Source organism: Bubalus bubalis, chromosome 10, assembly GCF_019923935.1.
Source record: "Bubalus bubalis isolate 160015118507 breed Murrah chromosome 10, NDDB_SH_1, whole genome shotgun sequence".
Taxonomy (NCBI): domain Eukaryota; kingdom Metazoa; phylum Chordata; class Mammalia; order Artiodactyla; family Bovidae; genus Bubalus; species Bubalus bubalis.
In genome coordinates, this window is record NC_059166.1 from 101,422,356 (window position 1) to 101,447,675 (window position 25,320).

A 25,320-nucleotide genomic window follows, 5' to 3' on the forward strand; every position below is an offset into this window, starting at 1 on the left:
ACTTGAGTTTGAGCAAACTCTGGTAGATAGTGAAGGACAGGGAAGCCTGGTATGCTGCAGTCCATGGATTCACAAAGACTCAGATATGACTTAGGGACTGAATAGCAATAAAAAAGTAATCTTGACATGTTTAATGAAAAGTTATAGTTTTGTTAAAAAAAAAAAAAAAAGGTTTGTGCATTTCTGTTTTTCTTTAAGGAAATAAATACTATGCAATGTTGATCTCAATAAATCATAGTATCAAGTTAATATTAATGATATTTAATGATCCCTTATTAGTGATTTAAAAATAAATAAATATTAACCATGTGATCAGTGCAAGGCTATGTAGTATAGAAGATGTAATGTAGAAGATCCAAATATGTACATAGAAAAAGATAAGATAGAAGCTTACATAGAAGGATCTAAAGTCTATTCACATCTAGTATGTGTTCGCTAGTATGTGTTCGCTTTTCTAGGGAATTTCTTAATTTCAAGCCTCCTGTGAAGAAGTCTGAGTTAATCATGCCTCTCATTACATGGAACACCAATTTCACTGATTAATGTTTAACACTTTCTTGATTGTTAATTTTACTTTTACCTTCTTCACAGGAGGGGAAGGGAAGTTATAATACTAAGAAATTCAATCCTATCCATGAGTAAAAAATCTTTATTGATTTATTCAACTCATCTCTCTATCTTATAGGAGTTTCAATTTTTTTCTCATTGGATCTTATATAGTAAAACTTAATTCCTAGGTAATTTATAGCTGTGATTGCTGTTTCATAGGTCCATGTTTGCCCGCGGAACTCTATAATTAGGCAACATAGATCTCATTCCATAAGAGCTCTTGCAGCTGTGTCATGGAATGTCTTTCAAAGACTAAAAAAGAAATTGTGGCGCCAAGAGAAAGGAGATAATGTAGAGCCCAGGAATCCTAATAAGCCTCTAAGAAGCTAAGAGAACAATTAAGTGGTTCATGTGGCTCTAATAAAACCAAAAATGTAAATAAAGTAAATAAGACAGTAGCATAAAAAAGAATCAAGGACTAGAAACACGGTGACAAGGGAAATGGCATGAACAGGTTCTTCAAGCATGATGGTCATCTTGTGATCTTGCATAAGCCAAGTTACTCTGGACTAATTTTGAACTACTTACTTTTCTTCTAAACACATTCCATGCTATATTATTCCATATAAATATTCATTCAATTGTTTTACTTATTAAAGCATTCTTTTTTTGTGGTGGTGGTTGGGGGGAGATTACTGGCATTTTGATACCCTGTACCAATTCAAGTTTGAATATTAGATATCTTTAAAAAATCTTTTAACTTCATATAAAACATTCTTTCAATTTATTTATGCCTGAAGTATAGGAGGTTACTTTCCTTCTGAGGACATTTGTTCAGTTCAGTTCAGTCACTCAGTCATGTCCAACTCTTTGCAACCCCATGAATCACAGCACCCCAGGACTCCCTGTCCATCACCAACACCCAGAGTTCACTCAGATTCACATCCATTGAGTCAGTGATGCCATCCAGCCATCTCATCCTCTGTCGACCCCTTCTCCTCTTGCCCCCAATCCCTCCCAGCATCAGAGTCTTTTCCAATGAGTCAACTCTTCGCACGAGGTGGCCAAAGTACTGGAGTTTCAGCTCCAGTGTCATTCCTTCCAAAGAAATCCCAGGGCTGATCTCCTTCTGAATGGACTGGTTGGATCTCCTTGCAGTTCAAGAGATTCTCAAGAGTCTTCTCCAACACCACAGTTCAAAAGCATCAATTCTTCGGCGCTCAGCCTTCTTCACAGTCCAACTCTCACATCCATACATGACCACAGGAAAACCCATAGCCTTGACTAGATGAACCTTTGTTGGCAAAGGAATGTCTCTGCTTTTGAATATGCTATCTAGGTTGGTCATAACTTTCCTTCCAAGGAGTAAGCGTCTTTTAATTTCATGGCTGCAGTCACCATCTGTAGTGATGTTGGAGACCGGAAAAATAAAGTCTGACACTGTTTCCACTGTTTCCCCATCTATTTGCCATGAAGTGATGGGACCAGATGCCATGATCTTCATTTTCTGAATGTTGAGCTTTAAGCCAACTCTTTCACTCTCCACTTTCACTTTCATCAAGAGGCTTTTAATTCCTCTTCACTTTCTGCCATAAGGATGGTGTCATCTGCATATCTGAGGTTATTGATATTTTTTCCCAGCAATCTTTATTCCAGATTGTGTTTCTTCCGGTACAGCATTTCTCATGATGTACTCTGCATAGAAGTTAAATAAGCAGGGTGACAATATACAACCTTGATGTACTCCTTTTCCTATTTGGAACCAGTCTGTTGTTCCATGTCCAGTTCTAACTCTTGCTTCCTGACCTGCATATGGAGGACATTTGTAGTGAGTAAATAGTTTTAAGTGCATTAGGCATAAAGCATGATGAAAGAAGTTTTACTATTATTTTAAAATATAGTTTTACTGATTTTATAGTTTTTTCTTTTTTTTTGAGGTTACAAGCAAAGATAAAATAGCTAAATGAGCCAACTGAGAAGATTAATACATAGAAATGAGTAAAGGTGAAACTAAGCAGAAAGTGAAAATAATCTAAGTAAATTGTGCTCTGCTTTAAATTTTACTTAGGGTCTTTGAGATACATTTACCACAACCTGAATTGCTTCTCACATTACAAACCATCACAACAATTCATTATACATTTATTAATGCAAAGCTATATAACACAGTGCAGTGGCAGGCGGGGCGGGGCGGGGGGGTGGGGTGGGGGTGGGGTTGGGTGGGGGAATGTACTCAGAAAAAATTAATGTCACTGTGGATTAGATCCTGGTAAAGACATTGTGCTCCTGAGCCGATTACTTTTAGTGAACACAAAACCACTCACTATAATCACTCACTCCCTAAAAATATCCTACTTATTCTTTAACTTCTACCTTAAGATCAACTCTTGCTAGCTTTGATATGCTTTTCCAAAATTTTTCCAAATTTCCAGTGAAACACCCATGAAAATACAGTAAGTGGTGGAAAGACACATGAGAACTTAGTACTACATTCTCATACCAGAATTAGGGTTGTATCAAGTAAAGATAGACATTTAAGTAACAGACTACTTCAGTTCAATTCAGTTGCTCAGCCGTGTCTGACTCTTTGTGACTCCATGGACCACATGGAGTCAGCATGCCAGACCTCCCTCTCCATCACCAAATACCCCGGAGTTTACCCAAACGCATGTCCATTGAGTCGATGATGCCATCAAACCATCTCATCCTCTGTCATCCTCTTTTCCTCCCACCTTCAATCCTTCCCAGCATCAGGATCTTTTCAAATGAGTCAGCTCTTCACATCAGGGGGCCAAAGTATTGGAGTTTCAGCTTCAAAATCAGTCATTTCTTCCAATGAACACTCAGGATTGATCTTCTTTAGGATGGACTGGTTTGATCCATACTTACACTCATCTTAATGAAAGCAGACATAAACATCTCCCATTCTTTTTCTACATTTGTTTCTTGCTTCAAGAAAACAAGCCACACACCCGTCTCCAAACAGATGTTTCCGTACTGAACATGCACAATTGCAGTCAGTCAGGTTTGATGTGCACAGGTATTCTGGTCCCTGACAAGAGTCATAGAAAATATACTCAGTGGTTATTGGGTAGGCTGCTCACTGTAGGGACCAGATGGGATCACTCGCTCCCTTGCCTCTACTATCCATCAAGAATGTTACAATGGAAAAGGTGCAGAGCATCACTAAAAGTAAGATGATGAAGACATAAAGAGTCAAGATTGACTTTACTTCACTTATAGAGAGATTGATATTATTAGGACCAATGAAAGGAGAAGGGGAAGAAAGAAACTCTCTGAACCAGAGACTAAAATGTCCTAAGAAAAAATGGGAGAGAGAACAGGTAAATCAGCACTAGAGAGGATGTTGCCAGATGTGCCCTATGGATTAGCAAGCTCTGGAGTCCCTGCCAGTTTTTACAAATGCAGAATCTCAGGCTCTATTTCAGACCTACCTACCAAATTAGAGACTGTATCATATTTTCACAAAAATCCCTTAGGATTCATGTTAAAGTTTGAGACACACTGGTATAGGGAGAGAGTAAGAACCTCAAAGAATATAATATTTCTTTCTCCACTCACCCCCCCTTCAAAGGAGAGAGAAGGAGTGATGTCTGGAAGCACTGATAAAGAACCAGGAGAACAGCACTCAGCATTCTGTCTCTGAGGTGAGCAACATGTCAGAGAAGGGCCTCAGCTTACAAGACTGCATGGGAAGCCTGTCCTTGGCAGAAAATTAGTTTTCCTTTAAAGCTGTCTTCCTGGAAGCACTTTATATACACTTTAAGAGCTATAAAAATGCTAATATTCAGGCCTAACTCCTAGATTTTCCTATTTCAACTGGTCTCCATGCAGAGCAAAGATCGAACTTTATTTGTTTGCTTGTTTCTTGTTATTGTCTTTGTGATTACAATGTGCATCTGAGGTTTAGAACAGCAGATTTAAGGGCAAATGACAAAGGTGAAAGGGTAAGAAATTGAGAACGTGGGATTTTTCTTCTCAGCAGAAAGCAGATCTCATGGAGCAGCCTGGAAATGTTTGGGTGCCTGGTATTGACTGGAGGCCTCTGAGGATGAGGGGCTGTCTGTCTGAGTGACTGATAACATATAATATTTGTTAGTGACTCAAGTTTAACCAGAATTGAACAGTCTTGACACAGTCACCAGGTTTGCTGCTGCCTCTCCTCATGATGAAATTTGGAGCTGGTGGTTCCTTGTGTCTTTCACTAGAAGCAACTGAGATGTTTAGCTTTGAGTTTCTCCAGTTTCCTCCCAGTAGAAAGCATTTCCTTACAAACTGCACCTCCTGAGCCTCACGTGGCACAGCATGAGTTCATGGGCAGTGGCTAATTAAGACTTGGAATATTAATTTCTTAAATAGAGGATTTACATTTATAAATAAATAAACATATTATTAATATAAATAAATGACTATTATATTATTTATAACACACTTTTTATTTAAGACTTTTAAGAGTCTACTAAATTTCTATCTTACCAAATCTTCTGGCATCTTTGTCTCAATGAAAACTGGTTCTCTTCTCTTAGAGACCCTGTAAGATTTGATTATCTGTAATCCTTTACAATAGCCTCTACACTAGTCACCTTACTATGACTTTGTTTTCTAATAATCCATTTATTACAAAGTAACCAGAATATTTCCACTAAAATGTGGATGCATTTGTTAACCCCTACCTTAAAACTCAATGATGACTTTCAATGTGTCAGAACAAAATATATACTACTGCATTTAGCCTTGCTAGTCTATTGAAAGCTAGTTACTGAACTATGTGCAGGTGACACAATTCAAAGAGATCATAGGTACAGAGATGGAGCTGTAGGAGGTGGAGAGGAAAGGCATCCAATTAGCTTGGAGAACTGAGAACACATGTAGTGCCAAATGCACTCAGACTCCCACCACAGGTCAACACAGCCCAATGAATACTATTGAATGGTACAAAGTTGCAAAGAGTTGGACTTGACTGAGCAGGTGTGCTCAACTCAAAAGCCAACTACAAGTATTTCTTATTTATTAACACATCTAAATATTAAGACCTGTATTTAGCTTTACAAAATACACTTGTGTCTTTTATAGTGATTTGGCTAGTAGACAGTTCACAACTTGGTTATTTCTCTAAATGAAACCTCATTGGACTCATCACATGAATGTCAGCATTTATTGCAACAGGGTCCCTGTCCACATCTCTCACATTATCTGATACAACTATTTCCAAGTTCAGAGCACTCTGGGTGCACCAGAATGTTTCCTCAAGTGAAACCAACTAATCTCAAGAGCAAAAACTTTACACAATGAATTCTTCATATCGTTCAAATCTTAATGAACTTTTTGCCAGTCAGAGATGTCTTCCCAATCCACTCAGCCTTAATTACTCACAACCCCAACCCTTCTGCATTCTTCTTCATAAAAAGTTTCATTTTTATCTTGTAGTTATTATTGTCTGCAGTCGTGGCTTATGATTTCAGTTTTGCTTGCATTTTTATTCATTGTTTCCTCACTCCACCTTCTCAATACCAGTCTCCAACCTATCTTGTCCCCCTAAATAAGTTTCATGGGATAGGAGAAAAGAGATCTGGTATTTCTCTGTCTACAGCACTAGTGTTGGTGTCTGGAGATGAATAAGGCATTTAAAAGGTATTTTTGTTGCCAGACTCTTCCTTGGAAATTATTTCCACTGCCCCTTCTTTTTATTTATTTGCTTTCCTTATTTCTTTAAATAAATGGTGAATGCAATTTTTTATCAATAAATATAACATTACTTTTTTCTTGTTGCTGCTGCTAAGTTGCTTCAGTTGTGTCTGACTCTGTGTGACCCAATGGACGGCAGCCCACCAGGCTCCCCCGTCCCTGGGATTCTCCAGGCAAGAACACTGGAGTGGGTTGCCATTTCCTTCTCCAATGCATGAAAGTGAAAAGTGAAAGTGAAGTCGCTCAGTTGTATCCGACTCTTCACGACCCCATGGACTGCAGCCTACCAGGCTCCTCTGTACATGGGATTTTCCAGGCAAGAGTACTGGAGTGGGGTTCCATTGCCTTCTTGTTAAACACTCATATATTAAATGGAGAGTAGCAGGAGAGAACAAGATGGCGGGGGATCAGGTGGACGTGGAGTACCTCTTTCTCCAACAATACATGAGGAATACACCTTCAGAAACAGAAATGCATGCAGAACACCAGCTGAGAGTGGACAGGAGTATCTGACAATGGAAAAGAAAATATAGAACCATGCATAAGTTGTTAAGAGGAAGGAACTGGGGTGGTGGGGGAGGGGCGGGGGGGAACAGGAGTGTTACTAGGACTGGACCTGCCCTCAGTAGGTGCAGGAACTGAAGCAGGGGTCCGATCCCCACATTAGGGCAACTGTCCGAGTCAGAGGAGAAACATCTAAGGCTGATAGTGCAACATCTGATCTGTGGCAACTTAAATGGAATGAGAATCAGATAGTCCTTGCTGCAACCATATAGCAAGGATACCCTGGACAGGAACGCAGATCCTCTGGCAGGCACAGCAGCTGGGAGCTAGAGTTTAGGGATTGTGGAGAAATTCCAGGGTGAGGGCTTGTGTTGACTGTGGAGAGCTGGACCGAGAGGATGTGAGAGAGGAGATCGTGGTAGGAAATGCCTGTGGAGGAAAGCCAGGCAGCCATGGAAGCAAGATAATACTGCTGAGTCACACGTAAGGGGTGAAGCCATCACCATAGCCTCTCTCTCCTCACACGCCAGCATCTGCAGCTGAACAATAGAGAGGCTGGCCCATCAAACACCTGATGCACTGAGCAACGGAGAAGGACTCCAGGGAAGGGAGCCCTCTAAGTGCCTGAACACGTGGACCTACAAAGAAAGACTGGACAAAGAGGCCTTCTGATCGCCAGTTACAAGAGGCTTAAAAAAAGACTGATAGGGTATTAACTCCTGCAGCATAGGCAATCCATGTCTCTGCACACTTGGCACCGCCAGGGTCCCTGAAAGCCAAGCAGCTGCACCATTTTCATGCTCAACTCTCACTGGGGCAGAGCAGCCACAAGCAAAAAATGTCTTGTGTCTATGCACGCACGGTCACTTGGATCATGTCCAACTTTTTGCGACCCTGTAGATTGTGGCCTGCCGACCTTCTCTGTCAGGAAGGGGGATTCTCCAGGCAAGACTTCTGGAGTGTATTGCCCAATACTGGTTTCCATATCCTTCTAGAGCACTATATTTCCTGCTGCCCTAGCCACAAACTCCCTTGGGTACCTGGTGCTGCCAGAAGCCGTATGATCCAAGCAGCTGTACCACCTCCACACCTGGTCCTCACAGGGGTAGACCCAAGTTCTCCAGGGCAGCCTTAGGATCAAATCCCAGTGGAAGACCCACATGTAGAGATGGAAGTAAAACCACAATTGAAAACCAGGGGCAGTGTGGCTAAGGAAAAAGACCCAAAACCTTCTCACCAGCTGTACAAGCTTTAGATTAAATCCACATGATCAACTAGGGAGACTCTGTGTCTGTGGAATATATAAATGGTCATTGAGAGCTCCCACAAAATAAAACACACTAGTCCTGACATGAGAATATGAGCTGCCTCCACAGCAGTTCCAGAGATCAACACAGTGTTGGAGGGCATTCTAGGGAGATAAGGTGGACTGTGTCTCCCAGCTAGGGAAAGGACTCTGACAGTAGTGACTCAAGAAAAACATTTATTATTCCTATGTTTTGACTTGTTTGTTAAATTCTTTTGATTTTTTTTTTCTTCCCCCTCACCCCGGATGAAGTTGTCAATTTTATTGGCACTATGAAATTCAATTAAGCTTTTGAGCTTTTTATTTTTTTTTTTCCTCAGTCACATTTCTTATTATGAACTTCTGCCTCTATTTTGGGCTTTTGCAAATCTATGGAGCTTTCCTTTTTTGTATTTCTTTCATTTTTTATTGTAATTTTTAATTTACTAACCTATTATTATTTTTTCTACATTTATTCCTTTGTTTGCTTTTACTACTGTTATTTTCCCCTTGCAGTTAATCTTTAATATATATGAATCTTCATCTACCTCTATTTAACTTTGCATATCTATTCTTTCTTTCTTTTCTTTCTCTCTTTTCCTCTCAACATATTTGTTAGTTTTATTTTTATTGCTTTATTCCCCAGTTGGCACCTTGCTTTAATTTCGTTTTCTAGTTTGTGCTGTAGTTAGTTTTGTTCTGGTAGATACAATTTTTGGTTTCCTTTTTTCACCAGGTCATTCTATTGTACTTTATTTTTGTTGGATGATTTTGATTTTGCTTATGGGTGAATATGTAAACGTGTATATTCATTCCTATTTTTTATTCTCTTTATAAACCTCTATCACTATGTTGAGCTTTTGCAGTTCTGAGTTTTCCTTTTTCTTTTTTTTTCCTTTTTTCCTTTCTTCTTCCTTTTTTGTTTTTTTCTCTTTTTTATAATTTTAATTTTTTAAACCTATTATACTTTTCTACATTTATCCCTTTTTTTGCCTTTCCTACTATTCTTTTCACCATGCAGCTAATCTTTAATGTATATAAATTTTCATCTACCTCTATTTTGCATATTTGCATATAAAAACGGCTTTGTGTATGTACTCTTTCCTTCCTTTCCTCTCAACATATTTGTTAGTTTTGTTTTCATTGCTCTAACCTCCACTTGGCATCTTGCTTTAGTTTTGTTTTGTTTTATATTTTCCAGTTTGTGCTTTAGTTAGTTTCATTCTTAACTGGTAAATATAAATTTTGATTTTTTTTTTGTTGTTGTTGTTCACTGGATCAATCTACTGTACTTTATTTTTGTTGAGGTGTTTTGACTTTACCCATGGGTGTATACGTATACATGTATGTTCCATTATTTTCATTATTATTGGCCTGATTTTGTAACTGCCATTTGTCTGGGGTTCATCTTTGGTTTCTCATTTTTGAGTACAGTTTTAATCTCACTTCATGCATAACAAACCACTTGTGGAATCCTCGTTCCTGACCAGACATAAAGCACTGAACCTTTAGAGTGGGAACACTTACTCCAACACCCTAGACTACCAGAAAACTTACCCTATGGAATATCAAATAATGAGAAGTCACATAAATGAAACCACTTGAGTACAAGACCCTGCATCACTCAACCACTAGTATAGCACCCTGTGAAGGATGTCTCATGTAAACAACAAACAAAACAAAAATACAAACCCAATCATCAGCAGCCTGGATTACCAGCTCACTCAGCATTGGCCACCAGAGCAAAAACAGACAAACAAACAACCACAAACTCCACACAAACATTACCCTATAAAAAACTTACACAAACAACTGGACCAACCTTAGGAGGGCAGAAACCAAAATAAAGAAAGAATTCAACCTTCGTCAAGGAAATAATTAAACTTCACTTGAAGCCTGGGGAAAGGAAAGCTCAAATACAATAAGTTAAAAATATAATAATAAAGAAAAGGCAGATAAATACTTCACAAATTAAGGAACAAACTAGAAACACACAGGTCCAAATAAATGAAGAGAAAATAGGCAAGCTACCCGAAAAAGAATTCATAATTATGATAGTAAAGCTGACCAAAAACGTTGAAAAAAAAATAGAGAAAATTCAAGAATAAATTAATAAAGACCTGGAAGAATTAAATAATATACCTACAGAGAGAAACAGTACAATTAGTGAAATTAAAAATACTCTAGAAGGAATCAATAGCAGAATATCTGAAGCAGAAGAACGGATCAGTGAGCTGGAAGATAAAGTGGTGGAAAAAATTTCTGAAGAGCAGAGTAAGGAAAAAGAATGAAAAGAACTAAGGGTAGTCATCTCAGAGACCTCTAGGACAATATCAAATGCACTAACATTTGAATTATAGGTGACCAAGAAGAAGAAGAATGGAGACGGAAATGGGAACCCACTTCAGTGTTCTTGCCTGGAGAATCCCAGGGGCAGAGGAGCCTGGTAGGCTGCCATCTATGGGGTCTCATAGAGTCAGACATGACTGAAGCGACTTAGCAGCAGCAGCCAAAGAAGAAGAAGAGAAAAACAAAGGGTATGAGAACAATTTCTAAGAGATTATAGTTGAAAATTCCCCCAATATGGAAAAGGAAATAGTCAATCAAGTCCAAGAGCCACAAAGAGTCTCATAGAGGATAAACCCAAGGAGAAACATGAAAAAGCACATACTAATCAAACTAACAAAAACTAAACAAAAAGAAAAATACATATATTAAAAGCAGCAAGGGAGAAGCAACAAGTCATGTACAAGGGAAACCCCAAACGTTTATCAGCTGATATTTCAGCAGAAACTCTGCAGGCCAGAAGGGAATGACAGGATATATTTAAAGTACTGAAAGGGAAAAATCTACAACCAAGATTACTGTACCCAGCAAGGATCTCATTCAAAATTGATGGAGAAATCAGAGCTTTTCAGACAAGCTAAGGTTAAGAGAATTCAGTACCACAAAACCAGCTTTACAACAAATGGTAAATTGACGTATATAGTCAAGAAATACAAGAGAAGAAAAAATATCTACCAAATCAACCTCAAACAATTAACAAAATGGCAATAGGAACATATGTCTATCAATAACTAGTTTAAATGTAAATGGATTAAATGCTCCAACTAAAAGACACAGACTGGCTGAATGGGTACAAAAACAAGACCCATATTTATGCTGTCTACAAGAAACCCAATTCAGACCTAAAGAAACATATAGACTGAAAGTTAGAGGATGGAAAAATATATTTCATGCAAATGGGAAGCAAAAAATAAATAAATGAAATAAGCTCAAGTAACAATCCTCATATCAGAGAAAATAGACCTTAAAACAAAGAATATTGCAAGATATAAGGAAGGACACTACATAATGATCAAGGGATCAATCCAAGAAGAAGACATAACAATTGTAAATATCTAGGCACCCAACATAGGAGCACCTCAATACAAAGGACAAACACTAACAGACAAAAAAAGGAGACATTGACAGTGACACAATGGTAGACTTTAACACCCTGCTAACACCAAATGAACAGATCATCAAAACAGAATATTAATAGGGAAACACAAGTGTTAAATGATACCGTAAATGATATGGATCTCATTTATACCTTCAGGAGATTTCATTCACATGCAGAAGAATACACTTTCTTCTCAAGTGTACATGGAACATTCTCCAGGAAAGACCACATCTTGGGTCACAAATTAAACCTCAGCAAATTTAAGAAAAGTGAAATTGTATCAAGCATCTTCTCTGATCACAATGCTATGAGACTGATATCAATTACAGAAAAAAAAAAAAAAAACTGTAAGAAACACAAGCACATGGACATTAAGCAACACATTTCCAAATAACTAAAAGGTTACTGAAGAAATCAAAAGGGAAGCCAGAAAAAAAAAAAAAATCTAGAAACAAATGACAGTGAAAAGATGACAACGCTAAGCCTATGGGATGCAGCAAAAGCAGTTCTCAGAGGGAAGTTTATACCAATACAATCCTACCTCAAGAAACAAGAAAAACATCAAATAGACAGCCTAACTTTACACCTAAAACAATTGGAAGAACAAAACCCCAAAATTAGTAGAAGGAAAGAAATTATAAAGATCTGAGCAGAAATAAATGAAAAAAGAAATGAAAGAAACAATAGTAAAGATTAAGAAAACTAGAAGCTGGTTCTTTGAGAAGATTAAAAAAGAAAAATTGACAAACCTTTAGCCAGACTCATCAAGAACAAAAGAGAGAAGAATCAAATCAACAAAATTAGAAATGAAAAAGGACAGGTTACAACTACAATGCAGACATACAAAGGATTATAAGAGACTATTATGAAAAACTATGGGGCAAAAAAATGGATAGCAAGGAAGAAATGGACAGATACTTGGAAAATTTCAATCTTCTAAGACTGAACCAGGAAGAAATGGAAATTATAAACAACCTGGTTGCAAGGACTGAAATTGTAGCTGTGATAAAAAATCTCCCAAAACACAAAAGTCCAGGACCAGATGGCTTCACAGGAGAATTCTCTCAAACATTTAGAGAAGAGCTAATGTCTATCCTTCTAAAACTCTTTCAAAAAATTGCAGAGAAAGGGACACCTCCAAACTCATTCTATGAGGCCACCATCACCCTGATACCAAAACCAGATAAGGACATCACAAATAACGAAAACTACAGGCCAATATCACTGATGAATATAGATGCAAAAATCCTCAACAAAATTTTAGCAAACAGAATTCAGGAACACATCAAAAAGCTTTTACACCATAATCAAGTTGGGTTTATTCCAGGGATGAAAGGATTCTTCGATATTCACAAATCAATAAAAGTGATATACTATATTAACAAATTAAAAAATAAAAACCATATGATAATCTCAATAGATGCAGAGAAAGCCTTTGACAAAATTCAGCACCCACTTATGATGAAAATTCTTCAAAAAATGAGAATAGAAGGAAACTTCCTCAACATAGTAAAGGCCATACATGATAAGCCTACCACAAACATTATTCTCAATGTTGAAAAACTGAAAGCATTCCCCCTAAGATCAGGAATAAGAGAAGAATGTCCACTTTTGCCACTATTATTCAACATATTTCTGGAAGTCCTAGTTACAACTATCAGAAAAGAAAAAGAAATTAAAAATTCAGATCAGAAAAAGAAGAAGTAAAGCTCTCACTCTTTTCAGATGAGATGAGTGTGCCTCAGATCAGTTGCTCAGTCGTGTCCGACTCTTTGCGACCCCATGAATCACAGCACGCCAGGTCTCCCTGTCCATAACCAACTCCCGGAGTTCACACAGACTCACATCCATCGAGTCAGTGATGCCATCCAGCCATCTCATTCTCTGTCGTCCCCTTCTCCTCCTGCCCCCAATCCCTCCCAGCATCAGACTCTTTTCCAATGAGTCAACTCTTCACATGAGGTGGCCAAAGCACAGGAGTTTCAGCTTTAGCATCATTCCTTCCAAAGAAATCCCAGGGCTGATCTCCTTCAGAATGGACTGGTTGGATCTCCTTGCAGTCCAAGGGACTCTCAAGAGTCTTCTCCAACACCACACTTCAAAAGCATCAATACTTCGGCGCTCAGCCTTCTTCACAGTCCAATTCTCACATCCATACATGACCACAGGAAAACCCATAGCCTTGACTAGACGAACCTTTGTTGGCAAAGTAATGTCTCTGCTTTTGAATATGCTATCTAGATTGGTCATAACTTTCCTTCCAAGGAGTAAGCGTCTTTTAATTTCATGGCTGCAGTCACCATCTGTAGTGATGTTGGAGCCCAGAAAAATAAAGTCTGACACTGTTTCCACTGTTTCCCCATCTATTTCCCATGAAGTGATGGGACTGGATGCCATGATCTTCGTTTTCTGAATGTTGAGCTTTAAGCCAACTTTTTCACTCTCCACTTTCACTTTCATCAAGAGGCTTTTTATTTCCTCTTCACTTTCTGCCATAAGGGTGGTGTCATCTGCATATCTGAGGTTATTGATATTTCTCCTGGCAATCTTGATTCCAACTTGTGTTTCTTCCGGTCCAGCGTTTCTCATGATGTACTCTGCATATAAGTTAAATAAGTAGGGTGACAATATACAGCCTTGACGAACTCCTTTTCCTATTTGGAACCAGTAGGTTGTTCCATGTCCAATTCTAACTCTTGCTTCCTGACCTGCATACAGGTTTCTCAAGAGGCAGGTCAGGTGGTCTGGTATTCCCATCTCTTTCAGTATTTTCCACAGTTTATTGTGATCCACACAGTCAAAGGCTTTGGCATAGTCAATAAAGCAGAAATAGATGTTTTTCTCGAACACTCTTGCTTTTTCCATGATTCAGCAGATGTTGGCAATTTCGTCTCTGGTTCCTCTGCCTTTTCTAAAACCAGCTTGCACATCAGGAAGTTCACGGTTCACATATTGCTGAAGCCTGGCTTGGACAATTTTGAGCATTACTTTACTAGCGTGTGAGGTGAGTGCAATTGTGCAGTAGTTTGAACATTCTTTGGCATTGCCTTTCTTTGGGATTGGAATGAAAACTGACCTTTTCCAGTTTTTGTGGCCACTGGTGAGTTTTCCAAATTTGCTGGCATATTGAGTGCAGCAGTTTCACAGCATCATCTTTCAGGATTTGGAATAGCTCAACTGGAATTCCATCACCTCCACTAGCTTTGTTCATACTGATTCTTTTTAAGATAGTGTACATAGAAAACCCTAAAGATAGTATCAGAAAATTACTAGAGCTAATCAATTAATTTAGCAAAGTTGAAGGCTACAAAATCAATACACAAAAATCCCTTGCATTTCTTTACACTAACAATGAAAAATCAGAAAGAGAAATTAAGGAATCAATCATGTTCACAATTGCAACAAAAATAATCAAATATCTAGGAATAAACTTACCCACAGAGACCAAAAGAAGTTTACATAGAAAATTATAAGACACTGATAGAAGAAAAGAAAGATGATGTAAACAGTTGGAGAAATATTCCATGTTGCTGGGTAGGAAGAATAAATATTTTGAAAATGACTATACTACCAAATGCAATCTATAGATTCAGTGCAATCCGTATCAAATTACCAATGACATTTTTTCATAGAACTAGAACAAAAATTTTCACAATTCATATGGAAACACAAAAGACCCCGAATAGCCAAAACAGTCTTGAGAAAGAAGAATGGAACTAGAGGTAAAAACCTTCCTGACGTCACATTATACTACAAAGCTACAGTCTTCAAAACAGTTTGGTGCTGGCACAAAAAGAGAAATAAAGACCAATGGAACAAATATATGCCATAAGTACCCATGCACCTATGGATAACTTATTTTTAACAAAGGAGGCAAGAATATACAATGGGACAAAGACAGACTCTTCAATAAGTGGTGCTTGGAAAACTGAACAGCTACATGTAAAATAATAAAATTAGAATAATTCCTAACGCCATACACAAGGATAAACTTAAAATGGATTAAAGACCTAAATGCAAGACCAGAAACTAAAAGACTCTTAGAAGAAAACATAGGAGGCAGAACACTCTATTACATAAAACAAAACATGATCCTCTATGACTCACTCCCTAGAGTAATGAAAATAAAAACAAAAGTAAACAAGTGGCACCTGTTTAAACTTTAAAGCTTTTGCACAGCAAAGTAAACTACCAGCAAGGTGAAAAGACAACTCTTACAATGGAAGAAGATACAGCAAATGAAACAACTGACAAATGATTAATTTCCACAATATACAAACAGCTCTTAAAACTCAATACCAGAGAAACAAACAACTCACCCAAATAAAAAGTGGTAAAAGACCTAAACAGATATTTCTCCAAAGAAGACATACAGATGGATAAGAAACACATGAAAAGGTGCTTAACATCACTCATTATTAGAGAAATGTCAATCAAAACCACAATGAGATATCACCTCACACTTGTCAGAATGTCCATAATCAAAATGTCTACAAACAACAAATGCTGGAGATGGTGTGGAGAAAAGGGAATGCTCTTGTACTGTTGGTGGGAATGTAAATTGATACAGCCTCTACAGAAAATGGTATGGGGATTCCTTAAAAAAAAAAAAAAAAAAAAAAAAGGAATAAAACCACCATATTTACCCAGCGATCCTACTCCTAGGAATATACCCAGAGGAAATCCAAATAGGAAAGACATGTATCCCACTGTTCATTGCAGTACTATTTACAATAGCTAGAACATGGAAGCAACCTAGATGTCTATTGACAGATGAATGGATAAAGAAATTGTGGTACATATACACAATGGAATATTACTCAGCTATAAAAAGGAATGCATTTGAATCAGTCCTAATGAGCTTGATGAACCTAGAACCTATTATACAAAGTGAAGTAAGACAGAAAGAAAAATATAAATATCATATTCTAGTGCATATATATGAAAACTAGAAAAATGATACTGAATAATTTATTTGCAGGGCAGTAAATGGGGCTTCCCACATAGATCAGTTGGTAAAGAATCTGCCTGCAATGCAGGAGACCCAGGTTAGATTCCTGGGTCAGGACAATCCCCTGGAGAAGGAAATGGCAACCCACTCCAGTATTGTTGTCTGGAAAATCCCATAGACAGAGGAGCCTGGGCTACAGTCCATGGGGTTACAACAGTAGGACATGACTTAGCTACTAAACCATCACCACCAAAGGAGAAACAGACATAGAGAGTAGACTTATGGACATGAGAAGAGGGGAGGAGAGGGTGAGATGTATGAAAAGAGTAACATGGAAATTATATTACCATATGTAAAATAGATAGTCAATGGGAATTTGCTGTACGGCTCAGGAAACTCAAACAGGTGCTCTGTATCAACCTAGAGCATTGGGAAGGGGAGGGAAATGGGAGGGAGATTCAAAAGGGAGGGGATATATTTATACCTATGCCTGCCTGATTCATGTTGAGGTTTGACAGAAAACAACAAAATTCTATAAAGCAATTATCCTTCAAAAATAAATTAATTAAAAAAAAGAAAGAAAATATCTTGGTGCTTTATATGCAGAGTACATCATAAGAAATGCTGGGATGGGTGAAGCACAAGCTGGAATCAAGATTGCTGGGAGAAATATCAATAACCTCAGATATGCAGATGACACCACCCTTATGGCAGAAGGTGAAAAAGAACTAAAAGCCTCTTGATGAAAGTGAAAGAAGAGAGCAAAAATGTTGGCTTAAAGCTCAACATTCAGAAAACTAAGATCATGGTATCCAGTCCCATCACTTCATGGCAAATAGATGGGAAAACAGTGGAAACAGTGGCTGACTTTATTTTTCTGGGCTCCAAAATCACTGCAGATAGTGATTGCAGCTATGAAATTAAAAGATACTTACTCCTTGGAAAGAAAGTTAGGACCAACCTAGATAGCATATTAAAAAGCAGAGACACTTTTTCAACAAAGGTCCGTCTAGTCAAGGCTATGGTCTTTCCAGTAGTCATGTATGAATGTGAGAGTTGGACTGTACAGAAAGCTGAGTGCCGAAGAATTGATGTTTTTGAACTGTGGTGTTGGAGAAGACTCTTGAGAGTCCCCTGGACTGCAAGAAGATCCAACCTGTCCATCCTAAAGGAAATGAGTACTGGGTGTTCATTGGAAGGACTGATGTTGAAGCTGAAACTCCAATATTTTGTCCACCTGATGCAAAGAACTGTCTCATTTGAAAAGACCCTGATGTTGGGAAAGATTGAAGGTGGGAGGAGAAGGGGATGACAGAGGATGCAATGGTTAGCTGGCATCACCAACTCAATGGACATGATTTTGAGTAAACTCCAGGAGTTGGTGATGGGCAGGGAGGACTGGCATGCCCTGGTTCATGGGGTCACAAAGAGTCAGACACGACTGAGCAACTGAACTGAACTGAATTGAACTGGTGCTTTAATTCCCTGACCAAATTCCCCCTAGTGCTGTTTATTTCATACTGGATTTCATGTGGACAGAGGGGATTTTTTCTCAGAAAGCCCTGTTCATCATTGTGAGCAGAGGGGCAGAGATTTTGGTGTCATCTGAGGCAGCATGTAGATTATTCCTTCCATAATGAGCAAGTGAAAGACTAGTAGTTAGCATTCCCTGATGAAATCGCCCTTTGATGCCTCACTTTAAAGTGGCCTTTAAAGTCCACTTTAGCAAACACCATTACCTACCCACTTTTTACCTAGATTCCAAAGTCACCTGTCTAATTTAGATGATATTACAAAGAGCTCTGGTTATAAAGAAAGCAATTTTGCAGAAATGTTCTGGCCTGTGAGTCAGTTTGGTTATGCTAAGTGATGCTGTGCTTAGTTGCTTAGTCACGAACACTGGAGTGGGTTGCCATGCCCTCCTCCAGGGGATCTTCCCAACCCAGGGATTGAACCCACATCTCCTGCATTGAAGGTGGATTCTTTACCATCTGAGTCACCAGGGAAGCCTAAGAATACTGGAGTGGGGAATGTATCCCTTCTCCAGGGGAACTTATCTACCCAGGAATTGAACTAGGGTCTCCTGCATTGTAGGTGGATTCTTTACCAGCTCAGCTACCCAGGAAGCCCACTAAGTTATGCTACATCAGTGAAAATAGTGATGGATTTTATTTTCTTGGGTACCAAAATAACTGCAGACGATGACTGCAGTAATGAAATTAAAAGACACTTGCTCCTTTGAAGAAAAACTATAACAAATCTAGATAGTATATTAAAAAGTAGAATCATCACTTTGCCAGCAAAGGTCTGTATAGTCAAAGGTACGGGTTTTCCAGTAATCATGTATGTATGTAATAATTGGACCATAAAGATAGCTGAGCACTGAGGAATTGAAGCTTTTGAACTGTGGTGTTGGAGATGACTCTTGAGAGTCCCTTGGATTGCAAAGAGATCAAACTAAATCCTAAAGGAAATCAACCCCAAATAATAATTGGAAGGGCTGATGCTGAAGCTTCAGTACTTTGGCCACCTGACGTGAAGGGCTGACTCATTAGAAAATACTTTGATACCGGAAAAGACTGAAGGCAGGAGGAGAAGTGGGCAATGGAGGATAAGATGCGTTGGTGGCATCACCGACTCAATGAATATGAGTTTGAACAATCTCTGGCAAATAGGAAAGGACAGGGAAGGATGGTGAGCTGCAGCCCATGTGGTTGCCAAGAGTCAGGACATGACTGAGAAACTGAACCACAACAAGAAGTGATGGTTCAGTAACAGTCCACAGCCTCAGGTCTTAAACCAGCTAAGGCTGAGCCCTCACTCACAGGAACTCCAGGTGGTTTCAAATGATGCTTGGAGGTGCTGTCACATGTGTAAATGTTTCACAATGGTCCTTTAATCTGACCATATTTCCATACAGGAAAATCTTGGCCTGATAATTACAAGCTTATGCCTGTAAATGATCCATATCACTCTCCTCACCCTTGGTGCTTGGCTGGCCAAAGATATCTAATGGCCACATCTGGTTTGTAAGGAGGGTGGTGGGAAAGGCTTGGAGGAAGGAAGCGTAAGTGGTAGTGAGCCCTGAACTGCTCACAGCAGCCCCTGGAACTCTGAGGCAGGAACACACAGGGTGGCAGGAAACACTCCCCCTTTAACAAACACAAACTAAGATTTGCAAAAGTTTAGCTTTCATTTTTGTATAACAGCTACAGTCACTAACCCCATTCTGCTTGATGTAGATGCAAAACATACTGTCCCAGAGGTAAATTCAGTCATTTTTTGTTTTCTTTTTATAGAATTGATATCTAAACCTAAATTCAGTCATCCTTCAGGGATTCAAACATTTCTCCCGTCTCCAAGGGCTTGAGTTCAGAACAACACTTTGCAGGGGCAGGGTGACCATAAGCAGACTCTCAGCCCCTTCAGAGCCCCAGTCATCCCCCCTCTGTGGAGGACATCTCCTTCATGCATTGCACCCACCAGGAGGTGGCTAGCACCCATACAGTCCCCTTATTACAGCTTCATCCCTGCCTCCCATTATTCTTGTCATAAGACAGTTTATGGGACCAAAATCATTCATCTTCCATGAATTTTCTTTCTGTTACTAAATATACTAAATAATATTGAAAGAGAAATGATTATATATATATATATATATATATATATATATATTTTTTTTTTTTTTTTTCAGAAGATAGATTGGGAGCTTCTCTTATTACTCAAGGGAGGATCTTGTCCTTTTCCTAAATTTCAGAAACTGTAAAGCAATAGTTAGATTTAACTGAGGTTAATATTTTGTCTTTTGAATCTACAAATATTGTTTTGTAAAACAATATTATCATTCTGAGCCTTAGAGAGAAAGGTCATTTTCTAATGAGAGAGACGACTTAGTATCTCATATTTCTGCTTCTGTGCCCAATTGAGGAGAGATTTGCAGCAGCAAGATTGAGGTTTTAAATCCTCTAATAGGAAAGTTATATTATGTGAGCAATTGTGTGGCATTCCATATTAATATTGCATGCTATCACAGTTCATTTTCACCAATTTAGAAGGTGTAGAGACATGCTAAACACTTCAATAAATGATATAATGATTGTATTTGCATACCATAAAGATGGATGCAAATACTAAAAATATAAAGCTCCAGTACTTTATGAAGGACAACTTTAATCTCATACAAATGATTACTTACTGTAAAGTATTTTATTATCTGCAATTGGTAGAGAAATAGATGCTTCACTGAACTTATGTTTGCTTCTTATTGTGAAATTCATAAAGCAACATCTACTGAAGTTAGTAGAGGTTTGAATAAATGACCATAAATACTGTCATATATTTAATGAGAAACTGCACTGTTATATTATTAAAGGAACCTCTCCTTTTAAATTGTATTCATTTAATTGAATTACTGGGCATTAACTTGATGTAAGCATACCGGAATTCACAATGTAGTATATGCTATTTATTGAATCACATTTATAACATTACTTAGCTTTATGAGCCAATCCAGTATTTTTGAATAAGGTTATAATTTTTATCTTTCATTCTTCTCTTTTTTTATCAGTTTGTCTTAAAATTATTCATTTCAGATATTCGAGATAGTCTTAGGCTCAGTACTACATAGACATGATTATTACTCTGAAGCTCCCTGCCCCTCCCAAAAATGTAGATGAATTTGTAATTGTTTAAATTTGTTTTTGCTTTTAACATTCTCATATTCTTACCATATATGTTGATGAGGTATAATGGTTGATTGGAAACTACAAGGTGACTGTTTCATCTCTTACTTTCTTTTTAGGTATGGGGGATATGAGATATTATCAAGGTCATTATAGCAACTCAAGTGAGTGTGTCCTTCCTAGCCAGCTTTGAAAATCTATCATAAAGATGGCTTAAAAATATATATATATATATATATATATATATTAAGTTTGTTTATTTTTTCTTTTTTTTTTTAACTTTACAATATTGTATTTGTTATGCCATATATCAACATGAATCTGTCACAGGTATACACGTGTTCCCCATCCTGAACCCTCCTCCCTCCTCCCTCCCCCCTCCCCGTACCATTCCTCTGGGTCGTCCCAGAGCACCAGCCCCAAACTTACTATATTTAATGGGATGACCATGACATAAATATCAACTCAAATGAGAAGGTTCTCATTTTTTATAACAGGGGAGTTTCATGATTACTATTATCCAGCTTCAAAGAAAAAAATATAATAAAATGTTAGGAGTAATAACTATTACAACTGAGAATAGGTACAATGCAGTGAAAGTCATATTAATGTACTGGTCAGGAAATCTGCTGTTTTATGCCAATCTTTGGCATTGCTCTTTAATTGGTATTGAAATGAAAAATGATATTTTCCAGTCCTGTGGTCACTGTTGAGTTTTCCAATTTTGTTGGCATATTGAGTGTGGCACTTTAAAAACTTCTCTATCTGTCCTTGCTATTCTTTGGAACCCTGCATTCAGATGGGTATGTCTTTCCTTTTCTCCCTTGCCTTTTGCTACCCTTCTTTTCTCAGTTACTTGTAAGGCCTCCTCAGACAAACCATTTTGCCATTTTGCATTTCTTTTTCTTGGGGATGGCTTTGATCGCTAGCTCCTGTACAAAGTTATGAACCTCCATTCACAGTTCTTCTGGCACTCTGTGTATCAGTCCTAATCCTTTGAATCTATTTGTCACTTACACTGTATAATAATAATAGATATGATTTGGTTATACATGAATGGCCTAGTAGTTTTCCATACTTTCTTCAATTTCAGTCTGAATTTTGCAATAAGGAGTTCATGATCTGAGCCACACTGAGCTCTTGGTTTTGTAACTGCTGATTGTATAGAGCTTCTCTATCATCAGCCTCAAAAAATATAATGAATATGATTTTGGTATTGATCATTTGGTAATGTCCATGGGTATATTGGTCTTTTGTGTTGTTGGAAGTGAGTATTTGCTATGAGCAATGTGTTGTCCTGAAAAACTATTAGTTTCTCCTCTGTTTCATTTCATACTCCAAGGCCAAACTTGCCTGTAACTCAACAGTACATGAACCAATAACTTCCAGATATACAAGCTGGGTTTAGAAAAAGTAGAGGAACCAGAGATCAAATTGCCAACATTCGTTGGATCATAGAAAACACAGGAGGTTCCAGAAAAATATTTACACTGTTTCATTGATTAGGCTAAAGCCTTTGACTGTTGGGTCACAACAAAGTGTGGAAAATACTTAAAGAGAGGGGACTAGCAGACCACCTTTTCTGCCTACTGAGAAACCTGTGTGCAGGTCAAGAAGCAATAGTTAAAACTGGACATGGAACAACAGACAGGTTCAAAATTGAGAAAGGAGTACAAGTCTGTATATTTTCACCCCGCTTATTTAATTTATATTGCAGAATGCATCATGTGAAATGCCAGGCTGGATGAAACTCAAGCTGGAATTAAGAATACTGGGAGAAATATCAATATACTCAAATATGCAAAGGACACCACCCATATGGCATAAAGAGAAACTTAAGAGCCTCTTGATGAAGGTGAAATAGGAGAGTGAAAAAGCTAACTTAGAACTCAAAATTAAAAAAAAAAAAAAAGCCTTAACTAAATCATGGCATTTGGTCCCATCTCTTCATAGCAAATCAGATCAGATCAGATCAGTTGCTCAGTCCTGTCCGACTCTTTGCGACCCCATGAATCGCAGCACACCAGGCCTCCCTGTCCATCACCAACTCCTGGAGTTCACTGAGACTCACGTCCATAGAGTCAGTGATGCCATCCAGCCATCTCATCCTCTGTCGTCCCCTTCTCCTCTTGCCCTCAATCCCTCCCAGCATCAGTCTTTTCCAGTGAGTCAACTCTTCGCATGAGGTGGCCAAAGTACTGGAGTTTCAGCTTTAGCATCATTCCTGCTAAAGAAATCCCAGGGCTGATCTCCTTCAGAATGGACTGGTTGGAACCCTCGCAGTCCAAGGGACTCTCAAGAGTCTTCTCCAACACCACGCTTCAAAAGCATCAATTCTTCAGAGCTCAGCCTTTTTCACAGTCCAACTCTCACATCCATACATGACCACAGGAAAATGCATAGCTTTGACAAGACGGACCTTTTTTGGCAAAGTAATGTCTCTACTTTTGAATATACTATCTAGGTTGGTCATAACTTTCCTTCCAAGGAGTAAGCGTCTTTTAATTTCATGGCTGCAGTCACAATCTGTAGTGATTTTGGAGCCCCCAAAAATAAAGTCTGACACTGTTTCCCCTTCTATTTCCCATGAAGTGATGGGACTGGATGCCATGATCTTCGTTTTCTGAATGTTGAGCTTTAAGCCAACTTTTCACTCTCCACTTGCACTTTCATCAAGAGGCTTTTTATTTCCTCTTCACTTTCTGCCATAAGGGTGGTGTCATCTGCATATCTGAGGTTATTGATATTTCTCCTGGCAATCTTGATTCCAACTTGTGTTTCTTCCGGTCCAGCGTTTCTCATGATGTACTCTGCATATAAGTTAAATAAACACGGTGACAATATACAGCCTTGATTAACTCCTTTTCCTATTTGGAACCAGTCTGTTGTTTCATGTTCAGTTCTAACTGTTGCTTCCTGACCTGCATACAAATTTCCCAAGAGGCAGATCAGGTGTTCTGGTATTCCCATCTCTTTCAGAATTTCCCACAGTTTATTGTGATCCACACAGTCAAAGGCTTTGGCATAGTCAATAAAGCAGAAATAGATGTTCTTCTGGAACTCTCTTGCTTTTTCCATGATCCAGCAGATGTTGGCAATTTGATCTCTGGTTCCTCTGCCTTTTCTGAAACCAGCTTGCACGTCAGAAAGTTCACGGTTCACATATTGCTGAAGCCTGGCTTGGACAATTTTGAGCATTACTTTACTAGTGTGTGAGATGAGTGCAATTGTGCAGTAGTTTGAGCATTCTTTGGCATTGCCTTTCTTTGGGATTGGAATGAAAACTGATCTTTTCCAGTCCTGTGGCCACTTCTGAGTTTTCCAAATTTGCTGGCATATTGAGTGCAGCACTTTCACAGCATCATCTTTCAGGATTTGGAATAGCTTAACTGGAATTCCATCACCTCCACTAGCTTTGTTCATAGTGATGCTTTCTAAGACCCACTTGACTTCACATTCCAGGATGTTTGGCTCTAAGTCATAGCAAATAGATAGGGAAAAAGATGAAACAGTGACAGATTTCATTTTCTTGGGCTCCAGAATCACTGTGGATAGTGACTGCAGCCTCAAAATTAAAAGATGCATGTTCTTGGAAGAAAATCTTATGACAAATCTGGACAGCATATTAAAAAGCAGAGACATTACTTTCCAGACAAAGGTCAAATCTATATTTTTTTTTCCAGTGATCATGTATGAATGTGAGCGTGGGATCCAAAAACAAAGCTGAATGCTGAAGAATTGATTTTTAAACTGTGGTGTTGGAGAAGACTCTTGAGAGTCCTTTGGATTGCAAGATCAAACCAGTCAATCCTAAAGGAAAACACTGAATGTTCATTGGAAGGACTGATGCTGAAGCTAAAGCTTCAATACTTTGGCCACTTCATACAAAGAGTCAACTCCTTGGAAAAGACCCTGATTATGGAACAGACTGAAGGCAGGACGAGTAGAGGATGACAGATGACGAGGTGATTGGATGGCATCACTGACTCAATGGGCATGAATTTGAACAAACTCTGGGAGATAGTGAAGGACAGGGAAGTCTGGTGTGCTGAAGTTCATGGTGTTACAAGGAGTCTGACACTACTGAGTGACTGAACAGCAACTGCAAGACCTGTCTTTAACAAGTTTCTCTAATATTGAATCTCTTATTTCCAACATGAAGTAGAGGTTAAGAAGATCTCATGCTGATAATGTAACA